The following is an 11,489-nucleotide window of genomic DNA, read 5'->3' as shown; positions in this document are numbered from 1 at the left end:
ACTGGTACAGATAGGAACTGGAAACACAGGGAATCCAGCACAGATGATCCCTTCAGGACCAGTGGTGAGAGTGGCGATATGGGGAGGGTGGAGGGAAAGTGGGGTAGAAAGGGGGAACCGATTACAGGGATCTACATATAACCTCCTCCCTGGGGGATGGACAACAGAAAAGTGGATGAAGGGAGACATCGGACAGTGTATGATATGAAAAAATAATAATTTATAAAATACTAAGGGTTCATGAGGGAGGGCGTGTGGGGAGATGGGGGGAAAATGAGGAGCTAATACCAGGGGCTTACATGGAGAGCAAATGTTTTGAGAATGATGAGGGTAACACATGTACAAATGTGCTTTATACAATTGATGTATGTATGGATTGTGATAAGAGTTGTATGAGCCCCAAATAAAATGATTAAAGAAAAAAAAAAGCAAATGTGATGAAGAAAGCTGATGGTGTCCAGCTATCAAAAGATATAGCGTCTGGGGTCTTATGGGTTTGAAGATAAACAAGTGGCCATCTAGCTAAGAAGCAACTAAGCCCACATGGAAGAAGCACACCGGCCTGTGTGATCGTGAGGTGTGGATGGGATCAGGTGTCAGGCATCAAAGACCCAAAACAAAAAATCATATCGATGTGAATGAGGGGGAGTACAGAGTGGAGACCCAAAGACCATCTGTAGACAATTGGACATCCCCTTACAGAAAGGTCACAAGGAAGAAATGAGCTAATCAGGGTGCAGCATAGCACCAATGTAACGTACAACTTTCCTCTAGTTCTTTAATCCCTCCTCCCCCCATCACTATCATGACCCCAATTCTCCCTTACAAATCTGGCTAGACCAGAGGATGTACACTGGTACAGATAAGAGCTGGAAACACAGGGAATCCGACAGATAAACACCTCAGGACCAATAATGAGAGCAGCGATACCAGGAGAGTAACGGGAAGAAATGGGGAACCAATCACAATGATTTACATATAACCCCCTCCCTGGGGGGACAGACAACAGAAAAGTGGGTGGAGGAGACAGTAGTCAGTGTAGGACATGAGAAAAATAATAATTTATAAATTATCAGGGGTTCATGAGGGGGGAGGGGGGAAATGAACGAATACAAAGGGCCCAAGTAGAAAATGTTTTGAAAATGAGGATGACAACATATGTACAAGTGTACTTGACACAAGGATGGATGCATGGGTTGTGATAGAGCTATAAGAGCCCCCAATAAAATGATGTTTTTAATTTAAGGCTTAGGTTTCTTTCTTTTATTTCATCATATTGTTGTTCTGTATTTTTATTTTGCCATAAAGTCATAAAAACTTCCATATATAACTTTTCATCTCTTTTCTTCTTCTCTTATACAAGGGCAATGTAACTGCAGAATAGTATTATAATTTATAGATTTATTTACTGGCTAGATTTCACCATCTCTTGATTTATAATAAAGCCAAGAATTATTACAAAGAAATTTTATTTTAGGCTTCTTTATAAGGTCACTTTTAAAATAGTACCAATGCTTAAGGATCTAGTCTAATGGATTGTGTTCCAGAATTGACTGTGTCCTACTCATTACTGTAAGGGCTTCTTCACTCTGTCACCCTTAAAAGCTTTAGGAACTAAGTTAATCCAATCTACTTCTTAAACTATATAAATGACTCTCATAGGATTTATCTCTTACCAAAGGGGCCCAAGCTCTTCTTCCTGGTTCAACTAGAAAACCATCTCTTTGTCCAAGACTGTAGCATAACTTTTGAGTCTGAGATCAGTTACCAATCCCCAGAACTGAAGACTAACTTTACCCCTTGGCAAAGGACTTTATCATTGTGCCCACAGGGATCAGGTGTCTATTGGCAGTTGTTGGTCAGAGGCATCCCTTGGAACAAGACAAAGAGAAAAGGTGAGATCCTATCTGGGTCACTAGAAATTGTTCCCTAAAAGCAGGTCTGTTCCCAGTTTGACTCTTGGAAAACCACACCAAGATGAGTGAAAGAGAAAGCTTTATTCTTTAGAGTGCCAAAGGTGAGAGAAAGGTATCAAACCTCAAAGTCTTTCTGTCTTCTGGGAGCAAATCACTACTTTTATAAGTTGGTTAATGAAGAATGTAACATTAGTACAGTTTGCAACACATGTTAAACGTACACACACATTTTAAGTATGAACTTTGCAAAATATTTTCTCATTGATATGTAAGTGTATTTCACTGGGAGAAAGAAGGGGTGTTCTACTCCCATTAACAGTGACAGGCTTGGAAACTCAGAGGAGAAGTTCTACCTTGTCCTATAGGGTCCCTATGAGTCAGCATCACCTCGATGGCAGTGAGTTTAGTTAGGTTTTCGGTGTTTCATTATGCTTTCTCTCCACCCAAGGGCATGATTTTTACCATACCAATATAATACCCTTTTACCTATCTTCAGAAAAAATGTTAAATGCATATGAAGTTAATGGGACTGTTTGATAATTTCCACATTCTGTTGGATCACCTTTCTTTGCAGCTGGCACAAATATAGAGCTCTTCCACTTGGTTAGCCAGGTAGCTGTCTTCCAAATTATTTAGGTCACCCAAGTGAGTGCTTTCAGCTCTGCACTAATTTGTTGAAACGTCTCAATTCCTGGAGCCTTGCTTTTTGCCAGAAGGACCCCGGGTGGTGTAGTGGTTATACACTGGGCTGCGATCCAAATAGTTGGCAGTTCAAAACCACTATCAGCTTCTCAAGAGAAAGACTGTGCTGCTATGCTGCTGGAAGCCATGTCACTGGTATTTCAAATACCAACAGGGTCACCCAGAATGAACAGGTTTCAGCAGAACTTACAGACTACAGAGAAGAAATGTGCTGTCCACTTCTGAGGAATTAGCCACTGAAAACCTTATGAATAGAAGCAGAACATTGTCAGATACTGAAAAATTCATGAACATTGTTAGAGATAATGCCAGAAGATGAGCTCCTCAGGTCAGGAGGCACTCAAAATATAACTGAGGGAAAATTGCCTTTTCAAAGTAGAGTTGACCATAAAGAAATGAATACCCTAAAGTCTTTAAGACCTTCACCTGCTGATGGGGCAAGACTCACTATGAGAAAAAACAGCTGCAAATATCGATTAATATTTGGAATGTATGAATCTAGGAAAATTGGAAATTGTCAAAAATGAAATGGAACACATGAAGATTGATATTCTAGATATTGGGGAGCTGAAAAGGACTGATGTTGGCCATTTTGAATTAGGCAGTCATATGGTTTACAGTGCTTGGAATGACAGATTCAAGAGGAATGGCATCACATTAATCACCAAAAAGAACATTTAAGATCTATCTCGATGTGCAATGCTGTCTGTGGTAGGATAATGTGGCAGTTACGTAATCTGTCGACTTGCGAAGGGGTGGAGTCAATCCTGTCAATCAGGTTATAGCTTGATGACCTCATTTGGAGGCGCCATGGAGGTAAAGAGCTCACTGGAGGCTAGATACAGACATTCCCGGCTTTATCTTCCTGCTGACAAGATACATGGAGCTATGCTAGAGCCCTGGAGCTGAAGGAGCCACATGGAGACCCCTGCCAACATTGAGATGCTTCCACTGCCACTAGATCCACAAGAGTTTCCATCCACTGACTGTGATCCTCCTGCATTCTGTGTCATTGCATGTGTTGAGTGAGTCTGAAGAGGAATTTATAGATTGGTATCAGACATATGGGTTAATATCAGACTTATGGACTTGATCTGGACTGGGCTGGGATGTTTTCTTAATATATAATTACTCTTTGATATAAAGTTCTCTTGTACACATATGAGTGTCTATAAATTTGCTTCTTTAGTTAACCCAGACTCACACAGATAATATCTATCCATATACAGGTAAACCCAGTCAATACAACTATTATTCAAATTTATGCAGCAATCACTACAGCTAGTGATGAAGAAATTGAAGAATTTTACCATCTTCAGTCTAAAATTGATCAAACATGCAATCAAGATGCATTGATAATGATTGGTGATTGGATTGCAAAAGGTGGAAACAAAGAGGAAAGAGTAGTACTTGGAAAATAAGGCCTTAGTGATAGAAACAAAACAAAACATGATAGAATTTTGCAAGACAAATAACTTCTTCCTTGCAAAATCCTTTTTTTAACAACACAAACGGTGACTACATACATGGATTTCTCCAAATGGAATACGAAATTGATTACATCTAGTGTTTTCCCTAATTATATATTTTTCTCTATATAAAGCCCAGGATAGGTAAATCTATAGATACAGTAACTGGATTAATAGTTTCTTAGGATTATAACACAGAGGTTTGGGGTGGGGTGGGAAATGGGGAGCTAATAATGCTGAGTACAAGAATAAAGAAAATGTTCTAAAACTGATTGTGATGATAATTGAACAACTCTTCTTAATATGTTAAAACTATTGAATTGTATGAATATGAGTTACATGTCAATGAAACTATTACTTTTTTTTTTCCTAAACAACTTGGGGAAAATGACCACATCTGTGGTAAAAGAGGATGGAGATGGTAAAAGAGGATCATCAGCTAACATGAGGCCAGGGGCTGACTGTGAAGCAAACTATCAATTTCTCATATGTAAGTTTAGGTTGAAGCTGAAGAAAATTAAAACAAGTCCATGAGAGCCAAAATATGACCTTGTATATAGTCCATTTGATTAATAAAAAAATCTCAAGAAGAGAAATGATGCTCTGAACACTAGTCACAGGAGACCTGATGAACTGTGGGATAGCATCAAGAACATTATACATGAAGAAACCAAAAAGTCATTAAAAAGACAGGAAAAAATAAAAGATCAAATTAGATGTCAGAAAATACTCTGAAACTTACTCTTAGCCATAGAGTAGCTAAGGTAAATGGAAGAAAGAATAAAATCAAATAGCTGAACAGAAAATCTCAAAGGACAGCTCAAAAGACAAAGACAAATATTATAATAAAATATGCAAAGACCGAGTGTTAGAAAACCAAAAAGAAAGAACACGTTCAGCATATCTTAGACGAAAAGAACTAAAGAAAAAATGCAAGCCTCAAGTGACAATATTAAAATATTCTGTGGGAAACATATCGAATGATGCAGGGCGCATCAAAAGAAGATGGGAAGACTTTAGAGTCACTGTACCAAAAATTAGTCAACAGTCAACCATCTCAAGAGGTAGCACATGGACAAGAACCAATGGTAGATGCTGAAAGGAAAAGTCCAACCTGCACTGAAGGCATTAGCCAAAAACAAGGCTCCAGAAATGGAAGGAATCAATTGAAATGTTTCAGCAAACTGCAGAAACACTGGAAGCACTCCCTTTTCTATGCCAACAAACTTGGAAGATTGACTGGAAGAAATCATATTGTTCTCATTCCCAAGAAAAGTGACCCAACAGAATGTGCAAATTCTAGAACAATGTCATTGACATCACATTTTATTGAGGGCTAGTAAAGCTCTTTATAACAATCCATACATCAATTGTATTAAACACATTTGTACATAGGTTGCCACCAGCATTTTCAAAACATTTTCTTTCTGCTTGAGCCCTTGGTATCAGCTCATTTCCTCCCCATCCCACCTCACCCACCCTCCCACCCTCATGGACCCCTGATAAATTATAAATTATTATTATTTCCATATCTTACACTATCTGCTGTCTCCCTTCGTCCATGTTTCTGTTGTTTGTCCCCCTGGGGAGGGGGGAATTATTAATTAGAATTCAATGTAAAGAAAACAAAAATCCTCACCAATAGGTAACATGATCATGGAAGTCCAACATCCATTTGCAGGGTCCCCACACAGACTAAGTCTCTAAGGAATCCCTCTGACCACAGTCGAGGAATGTGAATACCCTGAGACGTGTGCTTTGTACCTTCAACGATGGTGGGTGGAATATCTTATCAGCTGATCTCTCTTTAGACCCACTTTAAAACTATTTCTGCTTAAAAAGAAGAAGAAGAAGAGAAGAAAAGGGGAAACACACACATGGATTAGCCTTCAGTGAATTTCCTCTGGCTTAGACCAGAACTGTGACTAACCCTGCTCTCATGCGGGGTTCATTGGGGAGTAAAGTGTTGCAGATGCAGTTAGGTTAAAATTTAATACTTTATCATTTGCTTTCCCTTTTGACTCATCTCAAATTTGTTCTAGTTTTTAATATTTTCTGCTTTCTTTTCTATTGAGGTTTTTGTCATTGTTGTTGTTGAGCTTTTCTTGTACATTTTCCGGAATATGAAATACAGGATAGATAGATAGATATGCAGAGACAGGAACTGGATTCATAGGTTCTTGAGGGTGTGGCAGAGAATGTAGGAGGAAATGGGGCGCTAATAACAATGAGTACGAGCCAGAAGAAAATGCTCTAAAATTGATTATGGTGGTAATCATGCTATTCTTTTTAATATGATTGAACTACTGAATTATGATATGCAAATTATATGCCACACTGTTTTTTCCCCCAAAGAAATGGTAGAAGAGTTATAAATAAAAGTTCCAGCTCTCTCTCTGTCTCTTTCTCTCTCTCACCTCGTTCCCCCAATCTTCCTCCTATGTCACTTCTTTCTTCCCCAGGGACTTTCCCATCCTGAAAAAAAGAAGGAAAAAAAAAGTTCCAGACTGTTTAAAAACAAAACACCTGTCATTTGTTATTGTGACTAGTTGCTGTCAAATCTGCTCCAACTCATGGCAGCCCTGTGTATCTGGGCCTGGGCCGTCTTCGTGATCTTTAGCTGCTTGAATGCATTGGTGAGGCTATTGTGCCAATCTGTCACTGAGGGTTTCCCTCCTTTCCATTGACCCTCTACCAATCAAGGTGGACACATCATCAGGAAAGACCCTTCACTGCAGAGGACTGCCATTAACTACCTCAAATTCTGTCTTACCTCTTTCTTTCTGAAGAGAACTTTAATTATGTTGGAAAAGGCAATACTCTAAGAATATATGTCCAGGCAGATTATAAAACAATCTTTAAATCACCTTCTGCACAAAAATATATCGTACAAATTTTCAAACCTGGAAGAATTACATCAAGATATATTAACATGCACCTAAAATTATTGTCTAGGAATTAATAAAATAAAATTTAATAATTCCCCCCTCCCCAGGGGGACGAACAACAGAAACATGGACGAAGGGAGACAGCAGATGGTGTAAGATATGGAAATAATAATAATTTATAATTTATCAGGGGTCCATGAGGGTGGGAAGGTAGGTGAGGTGGGATGGGGAGGAAATGAACTGATACCAAGGGCTCAAGCAGAAAGAAAATGTTTTGAAAAGGCTAATGGCAACCTATGTACAAATGTGTTTAATACAATTGATGTATGGATTGTTATAAAGAGCTTTACTAGCCCCCAATAAAATGATTTATTAATAAAAATAAATATAAATAAAAATGAACAAGAGCTTTAGGGGAGAGAAATTATTCTAACCAAAGAGCATAAGACAAGACTTAAACAAATGGCTATTTATGGAGACATCTTGCTATAATACATATACCAGTCCCCTCCCAATTAAGTAGTAAAAGCAGCAATAATCCAGAAGTGGCAAGCTTTGTGACGCCTTTTCTGCCGCTGAGCGTAGGCCCCCCGGGTGCACAGAATCGCTGGGTCCTGGGGCTCTTTCCCACACTTCGTGCTCCCCTCATGTGCTGTCAATTCTCCTCCCCTCCAAGAAATCGCCACCGTGGCCCCAAGGGGAGACGCCGGCAGGGCCGCAGTCACGCCTAAGAATAAAGGTAAAGCGGGTGAAGGGAGACGTCGGACAGGGCAAGATATGACAAAATAACAATTTATAAACTATCAAGGGCTCATGCGGGAGGAGGGAGCGGGGAGGGAGGGGGAAAATGAGGACCTAATGCCGGGGGGTTTAAGTGGAGAGGAAATGTTTTGAGAATGATGAGGGCAATGAATGTACAAACGCGCTTTACACAATGGATGGATGTATGGATTGTGATAAGAGTTGTATGAGCCCCTAATAAAATGATTTTTTTTTTTAAAGAAAAAAAGAGGAAGGCCTTCAAGGAGATGGATTGACACCGTGGCTGCAGCAGTGGGAGCATAGGAACAATTGTGAGGATGAGGCAGGATGGTGCATAGGGTTGCCATGGGTCACAGCTGACTTGATGGCACCCAACAACAGCAACAACAACAACTACTACTCAGAGGTTCCTATGAGTCTGAATGGACTCCGGGACAGTAGAGCAAGTATTAGGGCTTTGTTTCTCTTTATGGTTGAAATATTAATCAATGTCTCTTATATTGCCCTGTATGCTGTCTGGTATAATGTCTTGTATATCTTATTCATTGTTTTAATAAAAGCCTTAGAACTTCAAAAAGCAAGAATAAAGGTAAAGGAGGTAAAAATAGACGGAGGGGTAAGAATGAGAACAGGTCTGAAAAAAGAGAGCTGGTGTGCAGAGAGGAAGGGCAAGACTAGGCACAGGTCATCACAATGGTGGAAAATGGACAATTCGAAGCCATGTGTTTTGATGGTGGAAAGAGACTGTGTCACATCAGGGGGAAATTGAGGAAAAAGAGTTGGATAAATACCTCGGACATCAAAAGCGGATGTCATTTTAAAAGACAATGCAGATGAAGCTAGAAGTCGGAAGGCCTATGGCGAGCTTCCAAAGCATGCTTCAATCAATGAAACGGATACCTTGGGCCTGGAGATGACCATGAAATCCAGTTTGACGACATACAAGATGAGGAGGAGGAGGACATTGATGATATCTAAGTCGAACCCGATGCTTTACATGCCATTAAACCTGAGGATTGTCCTACAGTTCGGATTTGGGGCTCTCTCCCCCAGTAGAAGATTAAAATTTCATCAGCATGGGTACTATTTATTCAAGCAGATTGATTGGTTTTTAAGGTATTGGAGTTTCCTTTAAAACTGAGAATGTTGAAATGTCTTAAGTAAAATGTTAGGCCCATTTTGTTCTGTTGAAGTAATAGATTTTCTGGATAAAAGACCATCAAAGCTATTAATTTTAAAACGTATTTTGAAGCAATATTGCCTTTCCCAGTTTGACCACTTCACTTCCAGGAACTAGATATTCAAGTTAATTAGTTGCCTTCTACTTATTAAGGGTTTTGACAGGTCTATGGACTATACAAAGTCTTTTTTTTAAATCATTTTATTGGGGGCTCGTACAATTCTTATCACAATCCATACATACATCCATTGTGTCGAGCACATTTGTACATTTGTTGCCATCATCATTCTCAAAACATTTGCTTTCTGCTTGAGCCCTTGGTATCAGCTCCTCATTTTTCCCCTCCCTCCCTGCTGCCCCCTCCCACATAAACCCTTGATAATTTATAAATTATTTTTAATTTGTCATTTCTTACCCACTCCCTTCACCCACTTTTCTGTTGTCCATCCCCCATGGTGGGGGTTATATGTAGATCCTTGTAATGGTTCCCCTTTTCCACCCCACCCTCCCTCCACCCCCAACCCACCTTCACCCTGGGACTATACAAAGTTTTTCTGTCTGCTCCAGATACCTATTAGTTCCTGGAGATTTTGATACTGTTTAAGAGAGGCGGAAGACTGCATCTAAAGTCAAAATTAGTAGGTCTGTTTTTTCATATTTGAATAGCATGTGGCATTTTTATACTGATTTTGATATCACATAGTTCTGCTTGTGACCTTGTGTTGCCACCATTAAGACATAATGAAAAAACATTTCCAAAATGCGTTTTTCAAAACTTCAGTTTTAGTGGCAATTTTTTAATTTCTAAAGCTAGTAGTTACTGAAATTGGAAGCTAGGTGGCACCAAATTATTTTAACATTGGAAATACTGAGTAATTTTGACCTTTTTTTTGAAGTCGTGTGCATAGGAAATTTCCCAAATGGTTATGTTCTAATGTGATGCATGTATATAGAATGTTTTTACAGAACAAAACAGTTATGCTAAATTTATTGTTTTATTTTCAAAAGTTATATACATCGTAAGCTATAATTTGGAGTATTTTATAAACAATTGAGTTATATATAAATGAAAATCTAATTTCAAAGCAAATTTATACAAATTAAGTATTTTTCACACTATCTCTAAACTAGTGAAGGAGAATGGAATCATTGCAGCTTAATAAATGGAAAAAGAAGAGCCCAATTTCTAAATGGAAAAGCGACAGCTAAGAATAAAATAATCACGTTAAAGTGTGTTTATATACTTTACATTAAGGATTATGTATTTGATTGTGTGTACATTTGTGGCGAGGTTAAATTTACCCCTTTTTAAAAGTGGTATTAACTCTGGTAAAGCCAAGATCAAGGCTGGACTAGTTCGATCTCACTGACCACATTTGAGTTTCATGCAACTTTTGAAGGAGAGATCCATAATGAATTGATCTCCAGAGAACTTTTCCATGTTGAGAAATAATTAAGGAGAATATAAAGGGGTATAAACTTCCTTTCACATGGCTTTAGGAAAACTAAGGTATCTTCCCTAAGCCTTCTCTGCTATAATTCCCTTTTCTGAAAAATCTGAGGCCAGAATATGTACTAAGAATTGAAAAATAGGAATCGTATCTACACAAAAATATGGTTTGTGTTTCTTATTTTATGGAGTTAATAAGACAGAATTCATCTGAGACCAAGGGCTGGTTTTTGACATTTGTAAGATGACACCTGACGACAACAACACAAAAGTGTTAAGCTGAACTTATAGTCCATGCCTTTCCGCATTCTTAAGAATGCGTGGCTTCTGTACACACGTTACAGGTGTGGGAAGGAGAGTGCAACTTACACATTCTTTGTTTTACTTACCCTCCTCTAACAAATATGTCTGAAGAGTAGTAATTTCAGCCCATGGTCCCAATTCATGGATGTATTTCCTTACTAAGTAGTTACAGCTCAACCAGTTGCCACCTGGTAAATCTCGAATCCTGGTGATTAATCACAATGGGGACCCAGTTGTAGCTTCTATGCAACACTACTTGGAGTTATTTTAGTAACATATTTCAAGTGGAAATTGTCATATCATTGACTTGATTATATTTCAATTAAGGAGTGAAAGTGGTCTTTACGGAAAGTTAGCTTTTTTTTAATACATTCATTGATTCCAGTAATACAGTGAATTAACTGGCCCAGAAAGAAAAGAAAAAGAAATTGGACAATAATATTCATGGAGTGTCTATTCTACTTCCCTTTAGCTTATAAATATATTGTATTACCAAGGTGGCTAAGTAACCAAACTAATTCAGCGTTTGTGTAAAACGACTTGCCAACTTTAAATTGTTGAATTTTTTTGTGAACATCCAGCTTTTAAAGAGACCTGTAAACTATACATGATGGACAGTCTTGTATTTTGTTAAGGAATGGATTGGCTTTCCTCACCACATCTGTGGAATCATGGCTATACATTTATTTGCTTACAAAACGCCTTGTGATTGGTAGTTTAGCTTAATTTCTCTGTTGTGTAAATATTACTTATAAGATGTTTTGTAACATCTTTAACAGGTACAAATTGTCAGTGTTAACCTCAAAAGCAATGCTAAAT

General features: G+C 38.4%; 1 pseudogene; it reads left to right on the top strand.

The window, feature by feature from the left end:
* Positions 1 to 5,070: 5,070 nt before the first annotated feature.
* LOC123521824 lies at positions 5,071 to 8,715 on the top strand (annotated as a pseudogene).
* The last annotated feature ends 2,774 nt before the right edge of the window (positions 8,716 to 11,489 follow it).

Source organism: Echinops telfairi, unplaced genomic scaffold, assembly GCF_000313985.2.
Source record: "Echinops telfairi isolate 266 unplaced genomic scaffold, ASM31398v2 ScPeMD7_70;HRSCAF=299, whole genome shotgun sequence".
Taxonomy (NCBI): domain Eukaryota; kingdom Metazoa; phylum Chordata; class Mammalia; order Afrosoricida; family Tenrecidae; genus Echinops; species Echinops telfairi.
Note: the sequence above shows the minus strand (reverse complement) of the source record. Positions and strands in the feature narration are given on the sequence as shown.